Source organism: Sebastes umbrosus, chromosome 6, assembly GCF_015220745.1.
Source record: "Sebastes umbrosus isolate fSebUmb1 chromosome 6, fSebUmb1.pri, whole genome shotgun sequence".
Taxonomy (NCBI): Eukaryota; Metazoa; Chordata; class Actinopteri; order Perciformes; family Sebastidae; genus Sebastes; species Sebastes umbrosus.
Genome location: NC_051274.1, coordinates 17,692,479 through 17,720,416, shown reverse-complemented (window position 1 = coordinate 17,720,416; position 27,938 = coordinate 17,692,479). Strand labels below are relative to the sequence as shown.

The window sequence follows — 27,938 nt, the reverse complement described above, 5'->3', positions numbered from 1 at the left end:
AAGTTAATGTGATAACGCATATTTGTTTTAACACCAGTAATTTCTTTAACGCATTAACGCATTCAACTTGCGATTTTCAAGTTGTAGCAGGCTCAGCTTTAAAGCTAGAGTGAAGATACTGCTATCATATGAATCTAGAAAGGCAACCACTGGTACCAACCATGTCATACTAGCTTGTCGCGAAGGATGTTACATAACGCTTCAAATTTACGCTAAGTTTTGGCGAGAAAAAACTGTCATGTTCATTTTCAAAGGGGTTCCTTGACCTCTGATCTCAAGATATGTGAATGAAAATGGGTTCTATGGGTACCCACAAGTCTCCCCTTTACAGACATGCCCACTTTATGATAATCACATGCAGTTTGGGACAAGTCACAGTGAAGTCAGCTTCAGTTTGTCATGTTATGATTTGAGCATATTTTTTATGCTAAATGCAGTACCTGTGAGGGTTTCTGTACAATATTTGTCATTATTTTGTGTTGTTAATTGTTTTCCAATAATAAATATATACATACATTTGCATAAAACAGCATATTTGCCAACTCCCATGTTGATAAGAGTATTAAATACTTGACAAATCTCCCTTTCAAAGACAAATTTTGGACAGATAAACAATGCGCGATAAAATATTTTAATCGATTGACAGCCCTAATTATTTTATATTATTTATATTATATTATTTTTTATTTATTACTTAGGTGTATTGTAGCTATTAGGCGCCTTCCTGGCAGTACGAGGGTGGTTCATTCTGCAGCCTCGTCAAGAAAAACACAGCTCAAAGCATGATGCCGCCGTTTTGCGTTTCATTTCTAGACATCACAGGTCAAAAGAAATGGGGGCTTTGTCAAGTGAGGGCCATGAATAATATTTAAACAGCTGGAGCGTTTGAAGCTGGCACATGCTCATCTTTGAGGATGCATTAATATTCAAATCAAACGTGTTTGTATCCTACATGAATGGAGTAGTAATTTATTATGCCACTGTACTAGTCATCTGCAAGATTATCTTTAGATCGAAACAAAATTCTTATTCATGCGTGACTGTTAGAGCAACACGGCACTACTCGTTCCAATTTTCCACCACAAATTAGTTTTGGTGAACCAGCATGCTTGTTAATTTTTGTGGGCATTAATCATTGGGCTCATAATGTGGCGTGAATAGTGGAAAGTGGGCGAAGATGAAAACTTCAACCAGGATATGCATCAGTGGAGCTGACGCCCAGAATTTGTCAAGTGTGTCTCCAATTTAGAAGAAGTGAAGGGGAGATAGAGTTTCAGACATGTCAGAGAATTAACACAATTTCCAATTAAAGCTTCCATTTCCTTAATGAGAGGGAGGGACTAGTGCAGACTCAGAGACAGATCAGCAGATGATGGATTGGGCTCCTGAGGGGAGTGACTGGGAATAGGCTACAGAGGCTTTGTTCCCCATCTGTTTGGCAACCTGATTTGACTCCTCTAGAGAAGACATTCAATTTGACTTATGAATAAGAAAGAATTTTCTGTCGGTATGTGTGAAAATTAAGTGTTTCACTGTTCTTAATACCAGAAGTACTAGAAATGATCAAACCCTTTTTTCCCCGTTAAGAGGAATTTGTGTTTTGCTAATTCACGGTTATGAAACACTCCAGCATATCTCTCAAGGCTAGAAAGCCTGACAGCTATTTGACGAGCTTCAGCTACAGCCTGAGAGTTGATTGAAGTCTGCTAGTTAGCCAAAGTTCCTGTAAGACGCAGAAGGACCACAAGGCCTCAGGTCTGTTTATTGAATTACATAGGGGGTCTGATAATTGGCATAGCAACTGGCCTGCTGGGAAATTGACTTAGAGCGAGTGAGAATCGTGTGACTTTGTCCACATGACCAGCTAATAGTAGGTGAGGAAGAGAATCAATGCAAATGTTTTTTAAAAAAAAGGCTAAAAATAGAGCTTATTTTATAGATATTTAAGGTGTTACTTTTCAGCAGTAGGACTAAAATGAAAAAAGCTATTCACCAGTGGGATACAGTCAGAACCTCCCTGGTGCTGCTAATGTTAAGAGTCTACAGCCGTGCTATTTGCTCTGTGAACTTGTACTTGTAGCTGCATGTGCTTTGAGCTGAATACTAATGTTGGCATGGTGATAATGGCAATGCTGATATTAAGCAAGTGTATAGTGTTTACTGTGCTCACTAGGGCTGCACAATTAATCGAATATTAATCGCAATCACGATTTTGGCTTTCCACAATTAAATGAACAAGATCGACTGCGATATTGACGTTTAAAATGCTCCGCTCATAGAAAACTCTCATGATGTCAAAACTGGATTATTAATGATAACATGGTAAATGGACTTGGACTTATATAGCGCTTTTCTAGTCTTTCGACCACTCAAAGCGCTTTACACTACATGTCAGTATTCACCCATTCACACACACATTCATACACTGATGGCAGAGGCTGCTAAGGTGCCAACTTTGCCCATCAGGATCTAATCTAAATACTCATTCACACACCGATGGCTATGCCTTCGGGAGCAATTTGGGGTTAAGTGTCTTGCTCAAGGACACATCGACATGTGACTTGGAGCAGCCGGGTATCGAATAAATATCAATAATGGTAAAGGGCTTCAAAAATCCAGTTTTGGTTGGGCTCTAAGAAATGCTTTAAAGGCTTTTGTTGGTTGGACAAAAGCAATTTGAGGAAAGCACTTTGGAAAATTGTGCTGGGCATTTTTCATTATTTTCTGACATTTCATTACAATCAGTTATATACAGTACATCTCAAAATCACAAATTTGTCTCAAAGGACTTTACAATCTATACAACACATGATAACAGTTAACCTCAAACCCCCGTAAGTCTAGGCTACATTTATAAAATACAGACGTAGGCAAAATTGTTGGTACTCTTCCGTTAAAGAAAGAAAACCCTACAATGGTCACTGAAATAACTTGAAACTGACAAAAGTAATAATAAATAAAAATTTACTGAAAATTAACTAATGAAAATCAGCTGTTGCTTTTGAATTGTGGTTCAACAGAATCATTTTAAAAAACAAACTGATGAAACTGGCCTAAACAAAAATGATGGTAGCCCTAGAAAAGATGTAAAATAATGTGACCATAGGGACATGTTAAACTAAGGTGTGTCCTGTAAATAGCATCACAGGTGTCTTCAAACTTGTAATCAGTCAGTCTGCCTATTTAAAGGGTGAAAAGTAGTCACTGTGCTGTTTGGTATCATGGTGTGTACCATACTGAACATGGACCACAGAAAGCTAAGGAGAGAGTTGTCTCAGGAGATGAGAAAGAAAATTATAGACCTTCATGTTAAAGGTAAAGGCTATAAGACCATCTCCAAGCAGCTTGATGTTCCTGTGACTACAGCTGCACATATTATTCAGAAGTTTAAGGTCCATGGGACTGTAGCCAACCTCCCTGGACGTGGCCGCAAGAGGAAAATTGATGACAAATTGAAGAGACGGATAATACGAATGGTAACCAAAGAGCCCAGAACAACTTCCAAAGAGATTAGAGGTGAACTCCAAGGTCAAGGTACATCAGTGTCAGATCGCACCATCCGTCACTGTTTGAGCCAAAGTGGACTTAATGGAAGATGACCGAGGAGGACACCACTGTTGAAAGCAAATCATAAAAAAGCGAGACTGGAATATGCCAAAATGCATATTGACAAGCCACAAAGCTTCTGGGAGAATGTCCTTTGGACAGATGAGACAAAACTGGAGCTTTTTGGCAAGTCACATCAGCTCTATGTTTACAGACGCAAAAATGAAGCATACAAAGAAAAGACCACTGTACCTAATGTGAAACATGGAGGAGGCTCGGTTATGTTCTGGGGCTGCTTTGTTGCATCTGGCACAGGGTGTCTTGAATATGTGCAGGGTGCAATGAAATCTCAAGACTATCAAGGCATTCTGGAGCAAAATGTGCTGCCCAGTGTCAGAAAGCTTGGTCTCCGTCGCAGGTCATGGGTCCTCCAACAGGATAATGATCCAAAACACAGCTAAAAACACCCAAGAATGGCTAAGAACAAAATATTGAACTGTTCTGAAGTGGCCTTCTATGAGCCCTGATCTAAATCCTATTGAACATCTGTGGAAGGAGCTGAAACATGCAATCTGGAGAAGGCACCCTTCAAACCTGAGACAGCTGGAGCAGTTTGCTCATGAGGAGTGGGCCAACATACCTGTCGACAGGTGCAGAAGTCTCATTGAGAGTTACAGAAATCGCTTGTTTGCAGTGATTGCCTCAAAAGGTTGTGCAACTAAATATTAAGTTAAGAGTACCATCATTTTTGTCCAGGCCAGTTTCATTAGTTTGTTTTTTAAAATGATTCTGTTGAACCAAAATTCAAAAACAATGTCTCATTTTCATTAGTTAATTTTCAATAAATTTTTATTTATTATTACTTTTCTCAGTTTCAAGTTATTTCAGTGACCATTGTGGGTTTTTCTTTCTTTAACGGAAGAGTACCAACAATTTTGCCTACGTCTGTAAATACTGTATTAATAAGACGGATAGATTAATCAATAATGAAAATTATTGTTAATAACAGTCCTACTACAATCAGGTAAACTAGGTGGTCTCTGATGTGGCAGGCTGACACTCTGCTGGTCATTACTGCTGCTGTGTCTGGTTATGCAGTTTGCTTCTACCTGCTCCACACAGCTGCTCCACCCCAACCTCCTGCCCTGCGTTTAGATTTCTTATTAATCATACATTCACTGGCATATCTGGCCTTGTGCATTATGTATATACCATATTTCATATCTGCTGTTCTGTTACCCTCTGCATTTTCTGCCGCATGAATGCTGAGCGGAGCATCCTTTTTTCTCCCATCATATACAAATATAAATCCATTTGTAGCTATAAATGGTCCGGTCTCCTTTGACGCAAGTGTTTCTGAATTATTAATTCCTACTGCGTGTTGACGGCAGACACAGCTGAACATAAAAAACAAACAAACAAAAAACAAAACAATGAGAATATAGAACCAAAGTTAACCAATCAGTAGCCTATGCTGTTTGGACAAAATCTATGAGCAGAAAAGGAGATGTTAATACTGCATTAGCCTCAAGACAGATTAACATTTCCAACCGTTTTCACCAGACAGTGAAAGTCAAAAGCTGTGCGCACAGATGCACACGCAAACATGTGCTTGAATCATCATCTCTACTTTTGGAGATGCTGCTTATTTCTAACAAGGATGGATGTAATTTTCATTTATAACTTCTCTCTGCTGGCCTTCGAAAGACAAATGTGCTTTACAGAACGCCTCATGTGTTTACGTATGGTGGCTGATCAAAGCGGGATCAGATTAATATTTATTGTCTATGTGTGTGCGCGTCTGTCTGTGTCTTTGTGTGCATTTCTGAATGTGTGTGAAGTGAAAGACTCCCTCGTCAAAGATGAAAGCTGCACAGCATCTTGTGATGTTCACTCAGGATTACATACAGTAACCACTGTTAAAAGATTTAAGTCTGCTATTTTAGACACAATACATAAAATAATGCATTGTACACATTAGGGCTGGGATGATACATCCATCTCCCATTTCACCATCACCATACCTGGGTGTCGATTCAATATGTATTGCGATTCGATATTATGATTCATTGCGATTTTTGTTAACTTTTTTAACACTAGATCATGGGAAAAAAGTAATCATACACTTCTAGGGACTTTTAATTTGAAAAATATCTAAATTGATACAGTAAAAATGTTTGATTTGTAGTCAGAGATGTCCTGAAGTCAAATATATCAGTGATTGTCAGGCATTATTTATTAAATGTTTTCCAACAACCCAAAAATCAAAGAGACATTTCCCTCACAAGTTAGTGGTATTTTCTTTTTAATCTGTAAGAGATATGTGACATGTTTAATACTTCTGGTGAATACAATCCAATCGATCTTATTTCCACATATATCTTTTTTTATACAGTTCTCTTTGTTAATACCTTATTTTGAAAACCGGACGAAGTCACACGTGTATACTTCCGCTAACTTTGCCAAGTAGGTCGCTAGCTCTCCCGTCAGCGCTGCCCTCTTTATACATCCATGGTGGGCCGTTTGAATGCATTTAACATAAATGTCAGTATATGGGTGCTCTACAGTTGCAGCGTCGGCTGATTTGACCACTGAGATGAGAGTGACAGCTGGCTTGACCACACGTTACCGCAATACGATAACGTTTCCTTAGATAGAGTTAGAATGCAGCTTTAGCCATGATGTCTAGCTCTGCTTTTCCTGGCGATGTGTGAAACCCAAAGTGTTTCTATACTTTACTGGATGTGTAGTGTTTACCACTTTGGATTTAAAATGTGAGGGTGCAGATCGTGTCCATGCAGACCCTCCGCTGTTTTGTGCTCTCTGCTTTCTGTTTTGGTTGATGGATACGGAACAAATATGACGTCACATTACTCAGACTACAACAATAAAACCGTTAACTTCCTTCAACCTCTGCATAGACTCAAATGAAGCAAATGTATCGATTCTGGCATTTCAAAATCAATTTCAAAATCGTAAAAAAATATGTTTTTTTCCCACCCCTATAAAATAATGCACTGTACACATGCACTTTCCCATCTCTCTCACTGTCCCACATATAAACACACACATTTGTGCTACTTCTGTCTCATCCTACTCGCTTACTTAATAACATGGCCCATATTAGATAATTCCTCTTAAATTATGTTGCCAAAAATATGATAGGCCCATCAGTAATCCCTGCAAGGCTTGGAATAGAACTGAATAACCTAAATGCTAACATGATCATCCAGTACTCAGTTGCGTAAGTGTTGGTACTCGCGTACACTGAGTGGTTAGGTACTGCTGTCTTTCACCCTTGCTCTCAGTTCTTGTCATTCTGCTGCTGTACAGTTTAATCTCTGTATTTTCAGATCCTGTTTGTTGCTTGTCTACGAAGCTGCTGGCACAACACATCCCCAAAGCTCTGTACTCATCCAGGAGACAGAGCTCCTCACTGTCTGCTAAAGTGAAAGTGTCTTACAGATCATGGCCAAACCGTGTGCTCATGTCTGCGGAGCTCAGGGTCTTACTGAGTACCAGTCTGCCCAGTTTAATATTCCAGACTCCCACCATATGAGCACTTGCCAGTAACACAGCCTCGATTCATGGCCTTATCCCGGCTTTCAACAGGCCTGCAACAACCAACAGCGGGTTTATGCACCATATTCAATGAGTAGAAGTCTTACTGTTTGTTTTTTTCCACCAAATCTGAAAAAAAGACGGAGCAAGAGTGTTTGGCGGGGGAGCACAGGAACGGCGCTGTGATAAATCATGAGACATTCTTTCATACCAGTTAACACGCTGCCTATTACGTCCATCTGATATAGTTCATTTAATTCTGCGTCAGACTGCTAGAAAAGAGGACCAAAAGCTGCTGGTTGATCTTGACAGCACTCTTCAATGTCTATTTTAGCACACATGCAAACCTCTTCAACAGCAATAGAGGCAAATGTACAAGAATGTAACCTCGAATGACAAATTCTCCTGTGCTAAATATTTATTTTTCTTTTTTTACTGTACGTTTGGGGAAGTCTCTGGAGCAAGCATGTTTAAGAAATTTATCTGAAAGGATTTATCTCCACTTAATCCTTTCCCCGTGGTGGCAGCCGCCTGGGCGTCAATGGTAGTACAGTCCTTTGATATCAACTAGCACAAAATAAAACATTTACTCAGGCTACGTTAAAATTTATTTTTCGAGTCCTCTAAACTGATTCTAAGATGCTGATAAGCATGAGAGAGACAGAGAGAGAGAGAAAAAGGGAGCGAGAGAGAGAGGAGATTGAGTCTTAGAATAAATCACATTGGTTGATCTGTAGCAGCTCACAGCAAATTTGCAGCTCTGATTGCGAAATGTAAAGCACTTTAGTATATTTTAGACAAGAAGCACTGACTTTTGAACTAACTGCAATGCTAACCAATACAACTATTTATCCCAATGGAAAAAAACAATGTCACACTTGGTCCTTCATATAAATCAAATCCTCCATTATGGTATATTTAATTTTATATCAATAGAGAGGCTGTTCTGGATAAAATAAACCAGACAGAAATGGCTGCTTTTGGCAAATCCAGCAAATGAAATACCTAAAAACTTTGGCCCTCACTGCATTAGACTTATATACTATGTACTTAGACTATAAACTGTGTTACCTTCATCACAATGCTGAAATGTTTTGAGGCTCCGGACAGATTTTTATTATTATTATTTTGCCTAAAATGGCTCTTTTGATAGTAAAGTGAATGTAGACTAAGCACAGTTTTAACATTGAGGATTTATGTTTTGTCGCAAAGATAAACTGTGGACAAGCGAGCAGATACGTCCTCCTCCTCTTCCTCCTCTTCATCCTCCTCTTCATCCTCCTCTTCCTCCTCCTCCTCCTCCTCGTCCTCCTCCTCCTCCTCTTCCTCCTTCGTTAACAACAATGCAGGAAAAAATGTGTGCAAAATGATTAAGTGTTTTTTCACCACGGCAATCAACTCGAAGTTTTTCTTATATACAAATTTTGTTGACACTAACTACTTATTGTAGGCTACTATAACAGAATGTCAGTTTTGTGCAGCTGAATGATGTTATGTATCACACTGAGCTGTTCAGGTTCCCATTTCAACAGCAGGTCAAAGTTTACTGTAGTAGCTACACAGAAAAAGGATATGCACATTTGTATGTATACAGTAAATGTATTAGTGTAGTAATGTGTTACATGTACTGTAAATAGAAAATTTTCTTTTGATCTTTCATATAAATTCACATACACTTAACAGAAATTGTGCCGCAAAATGACATACAGTATATGCCAAGAAAACAACAACATCCCTGAAAAAAGCTGCTGTAGTTCAGTTCAAAAACAACAAATTGTACCTCCTCATCAAAGATATTTATGGAACATACATGCATGTCTGACAGATTTTGAAAATTGAATCGATCACTTTGCATGTGATGGCTCAAACGATGAATGAATGAGAAATTAGAATCTGTTGTGAACGACAAACTAATTGTTCAGAGATTTGAGCTTATTGTTTTTGAAAAAAAACTTCTCATTCGAGAATTGAGCCACATCGATTGAGAAAAACTGGAATATTTCATGTAAAGTCATGTACAGTGAACAGAAATTTTGCCACAAAATGACATCCATGCCAAAAAAACAACAACAACCGTGCAACAATGAAAAAAGCTGCTGTAGTTCAGTTCAAAAACAACAAATTGTACCTCCTCGTTAAAGATATTTTTACTATTTTTTACTAATAATAACTCCATCCCACCCATTTCCGACTCTGCTCTAAGTCCTCTATTTCCCCGGTGTTTGAGAGAGCCTAAACGCTTCTCTCAACTGCTGCTGCACACCTTCCCCAGACACTCCCACAACACCCAGAAATCCTTGCTGCATCTATAATTATGTCAATTTTCTCAGATTTTCTTTCTACTCCAGCAGAACAGTTAATTACCATAACCACAATGCTCCACAAAATCCCGATGCTTACTAGCTGACTTTAGTTTCTAGTCTCACACCATACCTTGTCTTATGCACTTCCTCATGCTTACAGTATGTTTCTTCTGAGATCTAGTCCTGATTATTTCTGTCTCCTTTACTCTCTTTGGACAGTTTGCATGCTGCATGGTGCCTTTTATTGGAGCTTTCTGGCTAAGCGGATAACATGCCACTGGGTGCATATTAGTGGTGTAACGGTTCATCAAGTGCAGGGTTCGGTTTGTATTGCGGTTTTTGTGTCACGGTTTCAGTTTGGTTTGCACATTAGGGAGAAGAAAAACAACCATTTCCAATGTGTTTCAAATTCCAAAATATATAATAGATAGATAGTAATGAATGATATTTCTATATTATATGAAGCGATAACACTGATTTTATAAATGAAATAAGGCAAGCTACTTAAAGTTGCAGTGGGTAGAAATAGAGCAAATATGATTTAAAAAAAGATGTTCTCATAAAACGGTCACTGTATCCTGACAGTAGTTCTTGAGACAGGTAATCTGAAATAAATCATGTGCCTCTGTGTCCTCCGGTGCTCCTAACGGCATCTGCAAGATTTCATAAACCGGAAGAAAACAACCAATCAGAGCCGAGCTGGAGCCTGCCTTCTCTGAGCAGCTGTCAATCACTCGCAAACTCCGATCAAACGGTCAAACTAGGCAGCGCTGATCAAATATGTATCAATATTCTATGTTAATGTTATTGTAATGCCTATTTCTCACTTCAAATGTTTTCAGGAACATCTTGTAGTGAACTGTTTAGCTGTAAAATGAGAAAGTTTGTGACCCGGCAGACATGTTGAGATAAGTTGAGGAAATACCAAGCACCGCCCACCAGCCGGAGCAAACTTTCTCATTTTACAGCTAAACAGTTACACTACAAGATGTTTCTGAAAACATTTGAGGCCAGAAAATAAGCATTATAGCAACAGAATATTGATTAATATTTGATCAGCGCTGCATAGTTTGACCGTTTGATTGACAGCTGCCTCCATTGAATGAACAGCCAATAGGAACGCTCGCTCTCTGAAATGGCTTGTGATTGGCCAAAGTCTCCCGTCACGGGCTAGATTTTTTAAAGCCTGAAAACAGAGCCATGAGGAGGTGCAGAAGAACACTTGAATTACAACATGCTGAAAGGTTATTATGGAATTTGTGCCCAATGATGCCAAAAATGTTCTGCCTACTGCAGCTTAAATGGTCAAGTTGGCCTATGTTCAGATAATTGCCTTTTATATGTCTGTGGCACCTCATTAAAAACCTAGCAGGTCTGTATTTCATAGCGGTGTAACCGTTCAACAAGCCCACGGTTTGGTTTTGTACGTCCCGACATATCCATCCCACCCCCAAAATCTCTATTTTCAAGACTTTTTCCATCTATCAAGACAACTATCAAGCCGAATCATTTTATATCGATCAGTTTAACTTGTCCCCTTAATCCATCTTGCCACAGTCTGCTTTTCAGACAAAGCTCCACATCCAGACACATCTATCAAACCCTGACTGACAAATCATGACTCGATGAATCCACTTTACTTTTCTTTCTCTTCTCTGAGGTCCTCCCTCTTCTAAATTCAGAATTCTCAACATCCATTTTCCTTGTTTCTTCCTCCTTCATTTCCTCACCGCCACTCTCTCCAACACCTGTCTCCTTTCAAGTCTTTAACATTGAATGTGGGTGGCCTCCTTGATCTGATTTAGCCATCCATTTACTCCAGGTGGATGATTTTGACCCCCTACTCAAGTGATGCTGTAACCTCTTTTCTGTCTTGTGTTCAGTTGAAAGTCCAAGACAAAGCTAAGTATGTGGATCTTGATATCAGCTAATGTAATTTATTTTGCTACAAGAGGGCTCCCATCATAATTTTTAAATCCTATTTTACAAGAGGTTGTGGTTAATCCTGCCTGTATAAACTGCAGCTCTCTATCCTTCCCAAAAGAGGAAATTAAATCAGAAAGGGTTATGATTGAGACAGCCTGTTCGGCAGAGAATGGGACTGAGCTTTTCCCCGTCGACAGTAGACTATGTCATATGACCCTTCTACTGTGGATCTAACAATGTTAGGGTGACCTGCCCCCGATGCTTGATGAGGTAACATCTGAAGCCGTTAATCCATGACAGTCGAGGCGAAGCGCCTGAGAGCGGACAGAAATAGATATGCAAATGGTGAGAGTTTCATAACTCCTCATATAGAAATCACTATCTTGATGCTTTTACCTTTTATGTGTCACATCCTTTCATGCAGTGCAGTGGAGAAAACATATCCACATAGGTCTGCATGGGTTTCATCAATTCAGCATGCTTCATTATAGCTGAAAAATTGATTTACTGAACATACAGGCAGTTTACGTTACAGTATATGAGGGCCATTGAGAACTCCATTGTTTCTTTTTTACTCAATATCATGCCACCATGGGGGTTTGGAGTTGCAGTCTCTGAACACATGCTGCATATGAGATCCAATTAGAGGTGATTTACTGCCCTCACAGAACAGGCAAATGGCTGTATGATAAAATAAGCAATCTGATCCCCCAGATGTGACTTCCTATTTTACTGTATTTGGCAGCACAGAGGATTTATTCATGCAGCACTACTAGTTATGCTATTGTGGTTTTGCAGTTTGTTGGGCTAATTTTTGCGATTGTAGTTTAAAGTCGCGGCTTTATAGCTTTGCTTTTATTAGATCTACTACTGCTCTTGTGGCCGGAGATGAGAGCAGGAGGCCGACACACATTTAATAGCCCCTCGTGTGTTTGGCATCTTGTGAAAATGGTAACAGATAGGTGGGATTAGAGGGCAGACTGCACACTGTGCCCATGTGGTTCCCATCTCATCTATTCAATGTGTTGTCATTAAGCGTCTTATCTAATTACTTCCACACAAAGTGGATGTGGCAGATCCACGAGGGCTCGTCCTCTGGGCTCCACACTGTTGATGTAATGCCTTTGTGCTAAATGCAAAGGGACTTACTGTATGTACACAGACCTTTTTAATGTACGGTTGCAAAAATGATTAGGCGCAAGATCCATAGTTATTCATTTTCTGTTAATATACATAGAATCCAGTGCGGGAGAGGAGCACATTCGGTTCATGTTTAATCATTTGTTTTTGTCTGATTTCGCCGGAGGTTAAGAAAAAGATCAAGTGGCTGCAGTTAGACTGAATCTTTTGAAAATGCGGCAGATGGAAAGCAGCACGGGATGAAACAAGGATGGCTTCGCAGAGAAAAACAGCCAGAGACCTTGCCTATCATTCCTGCGCTATTCATTTTAATTTCCTTGAATGAGAGATCTCCACATAAAAGTCTTTTTTTTGCTTCAATTAAAAGTCTCACAAAAAACAGCAACTGGGATTTTCAGTCTAGGGATAATAAGCACAGCGTACTGTAAACTACATGTTCAGTGTCTTGTATGTATTTTACTGCACACTTGTATTTTCACCTGGAGTGTGCTCCTGCAGAGTTATGTGTGCTTGCATGTGTCTGTGTCTGTGTTGTGACTGTCTTTCAGCTCCTTTCTGAGAGGAAATAATAGACAGCTCCGTACCCAGGGAGTTGTTATAAAGAAAGATAACATATAAAGATGTCTGCTGGTTGACATCTTCTTCTCTACGACATTACAGCACTGAGTCCCCATGGAGGAGGGCTGTTTATCAGTCAGGGGCTTTAAAGGGAATAGGTGGACGTGGGAATATGTGGAGGAGACGGATGTGAATAGATTGGAAATGGGCAAAATGACTGATGGTAATAGTGCAAGAAGAAGAAAGCAAGTTTCAACGTGGCTTTTTTATTTATTTTTTGCCCATTTGCATGTTAGCACTTTTTTTGTGTGTCGATGCACGGTGCATCCTGAGCTTTAGCACAAACAGACATCTAATTCTACCCCAAATCTTCTTTTTGAATTGTACGTTGTGATCCAAATGCTTTTTCGGGCCCATGAAAGTGGATTATCTTTGCTGCGTGACTCTCCTCCTCCTGTATTGTGGCTGTGCAATTGTGCATTGAGCCACCAGGGAATCAGTGGCTCATCTCCTGAAAGCGCTTAAAAGTGAGTCGTTAGGGCCGAGTGTTAACCCCCTAGGTGCCTTCATTCAGACAAGATTCTCAAATGTCTCAAGTGGAACAAAGAGGAAAACGGGACATTGTCTTGTGCATAGTCTTGAGTTAAAGCTGGAGTAGGCAGATTGGAGCAAATATTAAATATTTTATAAAACGATCGCTATATTCTGACAGTGGTGCATGAGACAGGTAATCGGAAAAACATCATGTGCCTCTGTGTCCTCCGGTGCTCCTAATGGCATCTGCAAGATTTCACAGACCGGAGGAAACTACCAATCAGAGCCGAACTGGAGGCTGTTGTCTCTGAGCAGCTGTCAATCACTCGCGAACTGCGATCAATCAGTCAAGGCAGCGCTGATCAAATATGAATCAATATTCTGTTACTGTAATGCCTATTTCTCTCCTGTTTTGAGAAACATCTTGTAGTGTACTGTTTAGCTGTAAAATTAGAAAGTTTGTGACCCGGCAGCCATGTTGAGATAAGTTGAGGAAATATGAAGCACCGCCCACCAGCCAGAGCAAACTTTCTCATTTTACAGCTAAACAGCCCACTACAAGATGTTTCTAAAAACATTTGAGGAGAGAAATAGGCATTAGAGTAATAGAATAATGATTCATATTTGATCAGCGCTGCCTAGTTTGACCGTTTGATTGGAGTTTGCGAGTGATTGTTGAACTGTTGAATGAACAGCCAATAGGAATGCTCTCTCTCTGAAATGACCTGTGATTGGCCAAAGCCTCCCGTCAAGGGCTAGATTTTGTAAAGCCTGAAAACAGAGCCATGAGGAGGTGCAGAAGTCTAGTTTTCTCTCAGTACACCTGAATTACAATATGCTGAAAGGTTATTATGATTTTTTTGCCCAATGATGCCAACTACCTACTGCAGCTTTAAATATGAAACATAAAAAGGCATGATTTATATAAAATGCTTCATTTTAATTCCTCAAAACCTCCTAATACCAAATGACAGTACAAAAACAGTTACTTTGCAACATTTACCACTGTGAATAGTCAAATCCCTGCAGGTGAAGATAGATGTAGCTTCAGTTAATTGCATCATATTCCATGCATTGCAACGGACTTCATCCAATAAATGCATTCACGTAAAAGAATATTTAATAGACTCGAAAAATGATCTTCTTCTTCTTGAGTCTCAAATACTATAAAATGTAATAAAACAGTTTGGTTGTAGCTTTATTAGATTTCAGTGAAGAGGTTGATATTTCCAGGGAAAAACAAACAGACCTTTGTCAGCTAAAAGCAGGCATGGTAATTGGAAAGGGGACACTGGGACATAATCACTCTATCACAATCCTGGTATGGCTTGTAAATATTCACACTTTGGGTGCGCTACCTGGAAATGTTTTGTTTAGATGGAGAAGGTCATCTATAAAAAGCAGGGTCTAACAAAACTGAACACAACACGCGTCTCAGGCCACACTTCCGCAGCAAGATGTGTTTTCACCCAGAGGAAATAAGTATTTTTCATGTCAGTCTTTGTGTATATTGTGATTTCTGTGAAGGGGATGGCAGTTGCTTCACCCCGTAGAACAGTAGTGTGAATTGTATCTGGTCTCAGCTGAATACTTGCTGTTTCACAGAGGGTATTTTTGTCAATGTTTTCTGGCTGTGTGGACCCAAACATGAGAATAACTGCTGCAATAGACTGCCACTCTGGTCTCCCTAGTTGTGTGCTTGTTGAGAAAGATGATGTCACTGTTGGGTTAGAACCATGGATGTATTAAGGAAAACCGGATACCGCGATCACATATGGCGCTCCATTCAGTCCTATGAGAGTTGCTGTGGGAGCATATCGTATGGCAAAAAAATCCTCCCTGGGCTTCCTTACGCTTCAGTGTTTTGGGACTCATAGAAGTGGTTTGCAACCTTTTTCATTAGGGGACTCCTTTTCTATCATTGACCCCTGTCCATTTTATGGATATTTCATATTATGTTCAAAGCATAACAATAACGGTACAGAACAACTGATAAACTTTACAATTAGCCCAAATAGTGAATGCAATAACTGCAGGAAGTTTGTGAAAAGGAATGATTTGGATGAATTTTGAGCAGATTATTTCCTGTGATTATTGAGTCAGAGATGATTATTTAATTATTTTTAAGGAATTTTAAGACAATTTTCTGTATTGTGTCTTTATCTTTTACCTTTATTTTTAACAATCATTCATATTTAATAGGACTCTTTTTTGACAAATTCTGTGTTTTCTTCTCCCTGAAGCTTGACCATCGTTCTATCATCTCTTTGGTTGTTCTAACTGCGTACTTTTCTAATGTAGGATGAGGCTGTTTAGCAGAGAGGGAAGGCTCTAGCTTGTGTTCAGGTCCTCACTGTGCCCTTATCCTGTGAGATTTGTTTTAAGATTATATTTTAAATAATAATACAAACTTTAAATATAATAATTTCATTTATTTTTCTTCACTTCAATACATGAAATGCTGAGATAAAGGCCAACTGTTTATTTTTAAAGAAAGTTGTCTTACATCCCTTAAAATCAAGAAGGCCTCGCGACTCCCCATGAAGCTTTGGTGACCCCTAAAGGGGGTCGGGACCCCCAGGTTGGGAACCAGTGCCATAGAGTATGAGCACGTCTCCAGCCATGCCGATTGAGAGCATGTGCACCGCAGACCTCCGCTGGCTGAGTCGGCTGACTTCCTGTTGGATCCCCGCACATGAATTGGATAAAATGATTTAATCATACGGCTTTTCTGGACTCTCCAAATGTTATTGGACAGAATGGATCAAATTCTGATAATAAAAAGAGGGGGATTGTGAAGCTAAATTAAAAGTATTACTTATTTTATAGCCGCTTCTTTTCCAATTTTAATTGTGTACGAAATCAATTACTTTTGGGCCAGTTTTGTCATGTCAGTGGGTAGCGTCATGGGTTGTCCTTTAATCGCAAGGTCGGCGGTTCGATCTCCGGCTCCTCCTGTCCACATGTTGGAGTGTCCTTGAGTGAGACACTGAACTCCAGGTTGCTCCCTGGGCGCTTCACAGCAGCCCACTGCTCTTACGGATGTGAGCAGTCAAATTTCATGTATGTAGTGTATGACAAATCTACAAATTGCAATATCCCGTGGCGCCACTATGCCAAAATCCCTTCAGAGAGCAGCTCCGTTCCTGGGTGATTGGTTAGAACCAGTTGTTGACATAATTGTAACACTTTACTTTTTACTTGACTAACAGTGTGCGTACACATTTCTCAAATGTTTCAGATTATTTAAACCTGCATTAACAGATTTCTTTGGCCACTCAGGGGCACTGCATCAAATTGTGAACACTTTATCCCTTATAAAGTTGATACGGTGAAGATGTTGCTTATTTACACATTTTAGTCAACGCTTGTGTTAAATGACTAGGCCTCTGTTTTGGAGAGAGTCTGGGTGTCGCATTGACAGTGAGGGATTAGAGTCTTGTTTATCAGCCTGTAGAACCGGTTGTGTGATCAAATCAAAGGGCAAGAAGGATGACGGACTCTAATAGAGGCAACACTTCACTGTCATCCTCATTATCTCCCTTCTCCATTGACCTCATCACCTCAGTAACACTGCTCACCCAGTACAATGGGTCATTACTCTATTAAAGTGTAAATAATTTTCCCTCTGTGGAGTTGAATCATACCTGCAGATAACTGAACTGAATACAGCACGTATATGTGACATCAGGGTCTGCAGCCACAGACATGGATGTGTTTTAACCCACCAAACACACATGTTCACCACCACACACGTACAGTTACACCTCTTTAAAAGGAAAGCCTTTAGGGCTGGGGCACTGACAGCTTTGTCATCCTGTGACACCGCACCGTGATAGAGGAGAGAAAACCCCCATGTGTCTTACTCACAGTCCCCCAGAGCAAAGACATTCTTCAGTAACTGAAATGGAGTATGGCAGGACACAGCTCCCCTCTGCTCAGGGCATTTAACATCAGTATGCCGGTATCAGATGTGGAGGTCCTCAAGGGAGTCGAGGAAGTGGTGCTGTGGGTGAAAACACGACAGAGACACAGACTGGGGGAGAGAGACAAGTCCCAAATGTACCTTGACAGATGCTGGTCACAATGATCTCTTGGGGATCGGATTTGACCTTTTTACTGTTCCTTTTCCGCCTGAAAGACTATCACCTTTACGTACAATTTCGCTGACACTAAGTAGCTCTGCCTATCCCTTCATGATTCGCCACCCTTTGGCACGCTAAATAATCACTGAAATCCTTTTAATGTCATCTTACTCACACAGACACGTGACAAATATTACCCAGAGAAAGGGTCATGTAATGTATTTAAAGATGCAATTGACCAGGCCACAGGGTGGAAGAAGTAGCCAATCTATCTGATATGATTGTGCTATTGTAGGTGTACAATGGCCACTAATGAATACATGATTGTGAATAATGGTTTTATTGGAAACCTGAGGCCGCCTGATTTAATGTGGCACTGTGATCTGTAGGAAAATATGACATTTAGCTTCCTTTGATAGAACAAAGTCTCTCTAACACCTTGATTTTCCAAAAGTAGTCCAATTAGAGAAACGTTACTCCATTAATATTAGGCAGTCCAGTGGGATGAGTCTTCACATCCCCATTGATATTTCAAAGTCAAGTCATCATGCAGTTGTCACGCCATCCATCATTACCCGCCTTTAGTCAGATGTTTCATCCAAAGAATCGGACACCTAAAGACGCTGTACCAATCATTCTCATCTTTTTACTGACTTCATGAACTAGAAGTCTAGAGAGAGCAGCTCAGGGACTTTTTCAGGATTATGTTCTGTTTTAAACAAATTTGGACAACTGTCGAATGGTCATTCTGCTGTGGTGGAAAGTAACTAAGAACATTTATTCACTGTACCTAAATACAATTTTAAAATACCTGTACTTGAGTATTTCCATTTTATGTGACTTCATATTTTGATTGTACTACATTTCAGATATTGTACTTTTTACTCCTTTATTTGACAGCTGTATTTACCATGCAGATTAGGATTTGTCATTTGTCAAACATGTCATCACCTTATAAAATAAAATGCATTATCTCACGGGAAGGTGTATAAAATAGCATGATATTACAAGGACATTCCACGTGCCATAAGAACACATTTGCCTTTTTCTGTGTCATTTGTACGCCTCTTTTGCGCGTCATTTTTACACCACGCAACAAAACTACAGTAACGGCTCCAGTTTTAGGCAGGCTTTGGCAACAAAACCACTTAGTTAGAAAAACATCATGGTTGACCTTAATAACTCACACTTCTCACACTCAAAATAACTCAACACTTTTGGACACGAACACCAGTCTCCTGGTTGAAAGTCCTGTGGTTGTTGATTTCAGATTTATCTTGTGACCCGTTGGAGGGACCCGACCCCTAGATTGAGAACCACTGGACTATTCTACCTCTAACTGTATATAAAGTAGTTAAAAGTGGCTCCATTATTAACATCTAATAATATAATATATAATAATATATCTGTTACAGGGGACATTTTACTACAGATACTTGACTTGATACTTTTACTTAAAAGCACATTTTGCTGATAATACTTTGAATTTCAATGCTTTTGCTTGAAAAGGAGTATTTTAACATTATTAGGGCCTGAGCACCGACAACGTCGTGCAGCGAAGGCCCTATTGAAACTATAGGAAATATTATTTTTATTTTTATTAAAATGAATTGCATTTTTGAGGGCCTTACAGTCTTGAAATGTTGTTAATTATATTTGTATTTTTACTCAAGCAAAGTATCTGAGTACCTCTTCCACTTTTATTCTGTCACTGTGATTATTATTCCACTGTATATGTATGTTTTGTTGTATAAGTGCTTTCTGTAGACTTTCTAAATGAATAAAGTCATCTCATTCTCACTGTTTATTCTTCCTCTTTCTTCTAGTGTACTTACTCTGAATAGCTGTACCAAAATGAATTAATTTGGCCCTCCAAAGCAGTAATTTTTGAGGAGATAATGGAAATTTGAGGAGAAAAAATAGCATGTTAGGAAAGAGTGTGGCTCAACCGTATAATCGTCAGGATATTCTATTATTCGCATCCGATGGCAAAGTCTATTTTCAGCCTGCAACAGTGGGGAGAGGAAATGGCTTTAACAGCTACACTGCAGCCTTTGAGTCTATGGAATAGGCTCCATTTCTTCTTCTCACATGCTTCTCCTTTTCCTCTCACAATTGATTCCTTTTCACTCACTGTCTCTCCTTTTACATCGTCTCTATTTCCTCACCCTCACGCCCTTTGGCTCAAATCATTTCTCCTGCTGGCCCAGAAATGACAGAAATCCATTTGGATGTGTGACTCCGCCAATAGACCACCACCACAGTTTTGGGTCTACAGTCGTTTAAAGTTAAGTTGAAGTTTAAGTCTGGTACCAAATTAAATCTTGCCTCAGCCAAAAGTGCTGTTCACAATTGATTTCCAGTGTAAGCCTTGAAAATAACCAACTTAATGAGAGCTGAGCTGACCAGACCTCTCTAGTCCGCTCCTCATCTCTACTTGAAGCTTTGCTCAAGGCAACATTAGCCACCACTAGCATAACCTTACAGAAAAGAAGCTTATTCAAGTACTATTAGTATAATTCTTTTAAACTTAAAATATAAGAGTATGCTTTCAAATTACTTGTTTTATGTCCTTATCAGAGTTAAACTTAACACAATTATACTTATGTATACTTGGGTTATACTGAAAAGTATGCAGAAAAGTATGAGTATATTTGGCTAAGTACTATAAGTTCACTTAAGAAAACTGATAAGTATACTTGCAGTAAAAACTATTAAACTAGTTTACTGAGAGTATACTTTCATATTCTAAAAAGTGGGCTACAAGTATATTACTAGTAAACTAACAGTGTACCTAATAGTTGCCCCCTGCTGGCTGTTAGAAAGAATGCAAGTTTAAGGCACGTCAGCATTGGCTTCACTTCTCAGAGTATAACAGACGTGTCTAATACATTTCCTTCCTCATAAAAAAATTGCAAAACCGTTTTTTCTTTTACATTTTGAAACCGGCATTGTTTACATCGACATATTCTCATACAACGGTATCTTATGAAAAAGTTATTCCTCCTTTTGTTCGTTTTCCTACGTATGTCCAGCAACACGTGTCAAATTCCGCTAATTACATACATACATGAAACAACTTCCTGAGGTTTAGGCAACAAAACTACTTAGTTAGGTTTAGAAAAAAAAAGTTTGGGTTAAATGAACTGTGGAAGTGGCATCACTTTAGTACATAGCTTAAGTGACAAATAAATCAACGTTGACTTCTGGTTTCACACGGGACACGAACGCCAGTTTCTTGGGCGAAAGTCTGGTATTTTTTTACCCATCCATGCACCCCCACCTCCTCCCTACGCAGCGTTCAACATTTTTTATGTTTCCTCTTTCACGATTACATTAATTACACACTAATTGATTTTGTGGGATATACATGAATTACAGTGCATTATTTCTTGTATGTATAGCTACGAACAGCGTATGAAACCCGACTGGTTTACATTCATGTTTACTTGCTAGCAGTCTTCTTCTGCGCTGCATTTCTTGGCGCATTTCCGCCACCTGTCGATCATAATATGAAATCCTAAAAGAAACGTTTCCATAGTACTACTAGAAGTGATAAACTCCACAGGGTATTTATAAGGTTACACATAAACAGTCCAAACAAATGGTGCTTTTCTTTGGAGGACAGTCTCAGATTAGTCAGCTTTGTGAGCTTTGTTTGTACTGATGATTCAACCAGAGGAGCTTAATGTCCATCCAAGCCCTACTCCAAAACATTTTCTTCACAGAAAATGAACAGAAATTTAACTTCTGAAACCCCGAACGCCCAAAATACCTCCTCCCACCTCACTACACAGGAGGGCACTTCATCATGGCAGGCAGAGTACGCAACACAGGTCGCTGCACAGCTACAGATCGCACAGTGCGATGTGTTCTATTTTAGCGCTTTGCCTTAATCTTCCCAGGAAAATTACCGTGGGTCAGACCTTATTGTAGTCGAATGTGACTACGGCCTTGATAGAATGAATCATATACCACAGTGAGTCACACCTCACAAGTGATGCAGTGATGAATACTGTGCATTTCTAATCATATTTATATGGATCTCTTCATGCTTATGAAGCCGTTAAATGAATCCAATAACAATACTCCTGAGAAATTATATGAAATAATAAGGGAGAAAATTGGGGAGAAAATTTTCACCGTGACATTTTTTATTTTAATAAATCCTGTTGTGATTTTCTTAATATATCACCTGATCTCCCCACCGAGAGCAAAGTATGTCAAGTCCTCCCAGACAATTCTCCATTTCATTTTCATCTCCTCAAAACAGGCGTGCATAAATACTCCTGTTATTCTAATCGAGAGGCTGTGTGCCGCCGTACGATTGGCTGATAGCTGATGACTCACTTCAACAGGCTGGTGTGGGGCTGGCAAGGAGAGGGGTGGGTGGATGTGTGGGTTGGTTAAGGTGGTGGTGGTGAAAAAGAGGGAAGCAGGAGGCGTGGAGTGAAGCTCTCTCCCACAGCTTGTGTGCGTTGTTGTTGTCAGAGCACGCTGGTTCTCACACACTAACACACAACATAAATACTTGCAAAGGGAGTTAATCTATATGCACTTTGTCACTGTGTTTCTGCCTGTCCATCCATGGCTGCCTGAAGCCAGACTTGAGGAGAAACACAGAGCCTGGAGGAGGAAGAGAGAGAGAGAGAGAGGGAGAGAGAGAGAGAGAAAAAGAGAGAGAGACTGGTGCTGATCACAGAGGCTGCAGCCCCCAGCCTTCCCTTCTGTTGCAGCTACAGTACGTGTGAAAGGCGGAGTGGGAGAGGCAGCAGAGGCAGAGCTGGTGTTTGTCTCTGAGACTCGGAGGGAAGAGGAGAGCGCTGCGAGCCGAGAGGTGAAGAGTATAGAGACAGTCGGTCCTCTGGTATGTGTCCAGTGTGAGCGTGTCCAGTCCAATCCATTCCCTGCGCACCTCCACCTCGCACACCAGGACCCTGACACCATCCACACAAACAGGTGAGTCTCAACACGATGAACTACTCTCTTTGATTTGACACTTCAATAGGATGTGATGTCATCAAAAATAACAAGAATGTATTGATTAAGCAAACATGGATTGTTGAAAGTTCTCCTAAGAAATGCATCCATCATTAGTTGTGCGTGCGTAGCGATGTGACGAGTGGGTGTTTTTTTGTACCCGTATGTCTTGCATGTTTGTTGGTTCGAGTGAAGGCTTGTTTACCTGTTCTGACTGTCAAGAGAAAAAGACCACAGGGACTTGGGGTGGGGGGGGGGGGGGAATAAGCCTCTGATAACAGTGAATCCGTCTGATTTCATGCCCCATGTGCAAATCCATGTGTTCCTGAAAGAGAAAGTGGGTGGAGTGGGAACAGCTCTGTTACTGTTATCTTGTTTGGAAACAGAAAGAAAAAAAACAACACGATGAAGACATCTCAGATGCTGCGCTTTAGGCGGACTACAGTATTTGATGGAATGCAGACTGTGCATACATTTGGGTTCGCAGCGAGTGTGGACACAGTAATTTATGGACAACTGTCAGGAAAATCTGTTGACATGTCAGATTTACAGTGTTTTTCTTGAGCTTATAGTGCGAAGCCTTGTCTCAACTGCGCAAGAGAACATACTGCATCCAGCCCTAATTGTTGTAGCACTGACAGGATGCGATCACTGTGGCATAAGATTGTATCAACATTCCCAGATCAGAGTCTACTCCATTACATAATCAGGGTTTCAATATACTGGAGTGATTTCAAAAACATCGAATCATATCCATCTAATGAGCAAGATTATGACATTTTTTCTGTAATATTATGTGCAAACGACAACGTGTTGTTAATTTGAAGTAGATTTTGTTGCCCATTTGTCCACTTTTTGACAGCATGTCTACAGTTTCCTATCAACATATTCATTTTGATTTCTTTACTAATTGCTTTGCCAACAACTGAGCTCAAACTCTTTATTCTGATGCGAAGCTGTTTTTCTAATCTATCATCTGAGCCAAACATTGCAGCACCTTCTCCTCCCTCCATGTTAGTGTGTGACACTTGTCGCTTGCGCCGTTGCATCCTGGAAATGTCATTTGTGTGTAATGGCAGCTCATGAGAGTTTACCGCAGGGAATCAGCAGGTCGGTCCAGAATTTACATCCTCCACTGCACCACTTGTTGAATCAAAGTTTGCCTGCGAAGTGAGTCTTAATCTGCCGTGACTTACTTGGAGCCAGTGTGATTTGCGTACAGAGAGGACAGAGAAATACGAGGCTTTGAATAGGAGCATATGGCCGAATGGGATTTCACAGAGAGACATTGTCAGTGTCTAGATGGTTTAAACCCCTGAGCCATGACCGTGATCTGGGGCTGCCATTGAGAGGGAAAAAATCCCCTCCGTGTTTGTCTCTCTCACTGTGGATGCCGCTGTTGTTTGCCTCCGACTGTCAATCTGTCAGTGACTGTGATGTTGAGGAATCAGCCCCAGCTCCCCATTGACCCTGCCACATCCCTTTATCACCCATCCCTCAATATATCTGTCCCCTCATCCATCCATCTATCCATCCCTTCATGTTTCTCCCACCGGGTTTCAAATGTTTGTCTCTTCACTTTCACCGAGCACCTCCCTCCACCCCCCTCCGCTCTGGTCGCCACAGAAACGGCTGATTCAGGAAGGGTGGGCGGGTGTCTCAGAGCTCTTGCTGCTCTGCCCCATGCGGTGCTTTCACAGTACATTTCTGCTTTTGTGCTGCTTTTATGGCCCCGATATGCTGACAGTTCAGGTGGCTCAGTCAGATGTTATACAATCGTATCAGCAACACAAAGGCTGTTTGTTCTGTTCCCACAAAGGACATGTTTGGTATTTAGAGTTGCGTTGCCATTCATGTTCACTTGGTGCGAACACGGGGAATCTCTTCACTGCCTTTTTTTTTTAAAGGTTTACTGTGCTGAATTTGTGAAGACATCATTTCTGATTCTGACGTTCATGTCCGTCCCTTGACTTGTCTCATAATTAAGAGTTGGGTTGATCCTGAGAGATTGCAGGCCTATTTTTTTGCTTAAACATATATGACACCCGGGTCGGAGTCACACTGTGCGTTTAGAGACTTCACTGAGGTGATTAATAATGTAATATACCATGACTGAGTCATTTAATAATAGATATGCTATGACCTTTCTCTTACAAAAGGTCGATGAAGCAGAATGAGAGTGAGGGCGTACAGGATTGAAATGAATAGATGGGATTGAAAAGAAAATTCTTGGATAAATGACCCCCTTCTTAAACCCTGTATTACAGTACACCTCCCACTCAAAAGAAAAACACAGTGAGCGCCAGATTTGCTTCTGTAATTACAGATGAATTTATCAGAAGTGGCTTTTTGTTTTTGTGTTGTGGGTTTATCCATTTTGTTGCATGCTTAGGATAGCTCTGGTTGCCATGGCGATAGTTTGTACAGTAGCTTAAAACACTGCCTAGAAAAGGCTTTTCTGAACAGGAAATGAAACCTGCCTTGCACCGCAGTCTATTTCGAGCAGGACCCCATGAGCTCGTCCTGCTGTGCCTGATTAAATTAAAATGGGAGTTTGTATCCACTGAGGAGGGAACGGGGAAGACCAGCTCCGTCTAAACTGTTGTGCTCCCCGAAAATCCAAGCTTTTGATGTTTTTATGTCCATTGTGCAAACACGTTGTTGATCACAGAGTCAGTCTTTCTGCGGCACACTATCTCAGACAAATGAGCTGCAAAAAGTTACTAGCATTTAATATTATTTGACTATTTACTGTTGTTTAAACAGGGATGAAGAGCAGCATCTATTGAGTCTGACCAATGTTATCTTGCTCGAAGCACAATTTGGTCTTGTTTTATTTAATGAAAACCGCCTCAGATGTGTTTTCTTTATGTTTTTTGAGAATAAATAGGTGTAAATATATGCAGGCTGCAGGGGTTTCTCCACCCTGCAGTGTTCAGCCATTACAGTGAGCGGTGACGCAGCTCGAGACTCACACAGCACACTGCAGACCGTCACGAGACTCAGCCAGAACAAAGAGCACACACTGTCATCTAAGAGAAAAACTCAACATGGATGATAACACAGAAGCTGCCTTTTCACAATATAAGGACTGTAGATTGGGAGATGTTGTATGACGCCATGTGATGAGACCCAAGTGGCTCGTCTTACTACTTTTTTAGGACACTGTCCCAGGTAACACTGAGGCAGCGGACGCCTCAGGTGGGACACTTTTAGATCACTCTGACATCCATTTGTACTGAATGTACCTGTACTGTACCTCTTCAGTCTTTCATGTGAACATGAGAGGTTGTAAATGTACAAAGAGGAGTTCAAAGATGACGACAACGTCAGGCACTTTGATGATATGCGAGACTGCAGCCTTACATGATGGTTCCACACACCCATAACTAAACCACAAAGGTAAGTTTATAAAAGAGGAAACCAGACACTTGGCTTCAAGTTCAATATTATGGATATGTTTATTGACAAATGATGTAGACAAAATGTAGACTTAAAGTTTTGTAAATACATTAAGGTAGACCCCAGTGGGAATAGTGAATGTTGCTGTGATAGCTAATGGAAATCTACAGAAAATAAAAGTGAAAAGAGATTTTTATTGCACAGATCAAATGCAGAGTTCAAATTAATTCATAAATAGAGTTTAAATGGAAATGGACCTAGAGAGGTGGGCCGACCTACTGCTGGGCTACACTAATATGGGAACCTATCACCACCAAGCGGGTGACACTGCAAACACTCCCTGCAACATAAAAACACATTTGGTTGATACACAAATCCACTAAATGTACATTAGAAGGGACAGTGGCGGAGCACAAAAATCTGGGCCCCACACATATGCAGCCTCATGGGCCATTTCTCCTTTTAAGACATACATTATCACGCCTGTATAACAACAAAACAACAAGTAAACACATGAATCTGTAGAGGTTATAGGGCAATGAGTAATCAAGGGTTTAAGTCTGCACAGAATGAAATCTTTGCATGTTTCATCCCTCTTTTCACAACATACTGGTATTGAAGCGTGGAGTTTTCACTTTGAGGTATTAGAACATTACGGAATATTAATTTTGTTATAGTTTTTAGGTCTTCATTTTACCCTGAGAGCATGACAAAGGTGGAAAGCCATCTTACTGCCCATACGCTAAGAAAAGATTACTGTATCACTGTACTTCATCATAAAAACAACAGAATAAGACTTCACTAGAATCGTGTTTTATATACGAATAAGTTCGTTTCCAACTGGTTTTAGCCCATAAAGTAGCATAATAAAACATTTGAATATTAAAAGTACAATCCAATCCAATATACAAAAAAGGCAGTCCCTATATTAAAACTGCAGACAGGATTAGAAACTGCTATTACCCTGATTAATTGGTCTTAATACTGAAATGTTAACTCAGTCTGATGCTGCTAAAGGTTTATTTGCATCAGTAATGTTTGTGAATACAATAGTAAAACTGATCATAACACTACAGTAAACAGACCATATTTCAAAGCGCATTACTTTAGAAACATTGTTCATTACAAGCATTTGAACATTTTATAATATTATATACTATTTATTAGGGCTGTCAAAGTTAACGCAAATTCATTTTATTGCCACTAATTTCTTTAACGCATTAACGCAATCAATCTTTCGGAGGTTGTAGCAGGCTCATTTTTAAAGCTAGAGTGAAGATACTGACATCATATGAAACTACAAAACATAAGGAATCCATTGGTACCGACTATGTCATACTTGTCGCCAAGGAGGTTAAATAACTCTCCAAACTTGCACTAAACTTTGGCGAGAAAAAACTGTTATGGCCATTTTCAAAGGGGCCCCTTGACCTCTGACGTCAAGATATGTGAATGAAAATGGGTTCTATGGTTACCCACGAGTCTCCCTTTTACAGACATGCCCACTTTATGATAATCACATGCAGTTTTGGGCAAGTCATAGTCAAGTCAGCACACTGACACACTGACAGCTGTTGTTGCCTGTTGGGCTTGAGTTTGCCATGTTATGATTTGAGCATATGTTTTATGTTAAATGCAGTACCTGTGAGGGTTTCTGGACAATATTTGTCATTGTTTTGTGTTGGTAATTGATTTCCATTAATAAATATATACATACATTTGCGTAAAGCAAGCATATTTGCCCACTCCCATGTTGGTAAGAGTATTAAATACTTGACAAATCTCCCTTTAAGGTACATTTTGAAAAGCTAAAAAATGTGCGAGTAATTTGCTTAACTATGGATAATCATGCGATTAATCATACATATTTTAATCGATTGACAGCCCAATATATATATACAAG

The 27,938-nt window shown here is 40.0% G+C and overlaps 1 protein-coding gene and 1 long non-coding RNA gene across 3 annotated transcripts in view; one reads left to right on the top strand and one right to left on the bottom strand.

Annotated features, from left to right (window-relative positions):
- Positions 1-114: 114 nt before the first annotated feature.
- LOC119489926 lies at positions 115-27,636 on the bottom strand. Its single transcript, XR_005207284.1, has 3 exons — positions 27,599-27,636; positions 19,090-19,093; positions 115-266 (listed from the first exon to the last, which is right to left on the bottom strand). It is a non-coding gene; the product is annotated as an uncharacterized LOC119489926 (long non-coding RNA).
- LOC119489925 (prickle-like protein 2) overlaps positions 21,854-27,938 on the top strand; it is a 53,910-nt gene continuing 47,825 nt past the window's right edge. Inside the window, exon 1 of one of the 2 annotated variants that reach the window (XM_037772971.1) lies at positions 21,854-22,612. The gene's annotated coding sequence lies outside the window, so the exon portion shown is untranslated. The remainder of the gene's footprint in view (positions 22,613-27,938) is intronic. The other variant, XM_037772970.1, reaches the window with a different exon arrangement.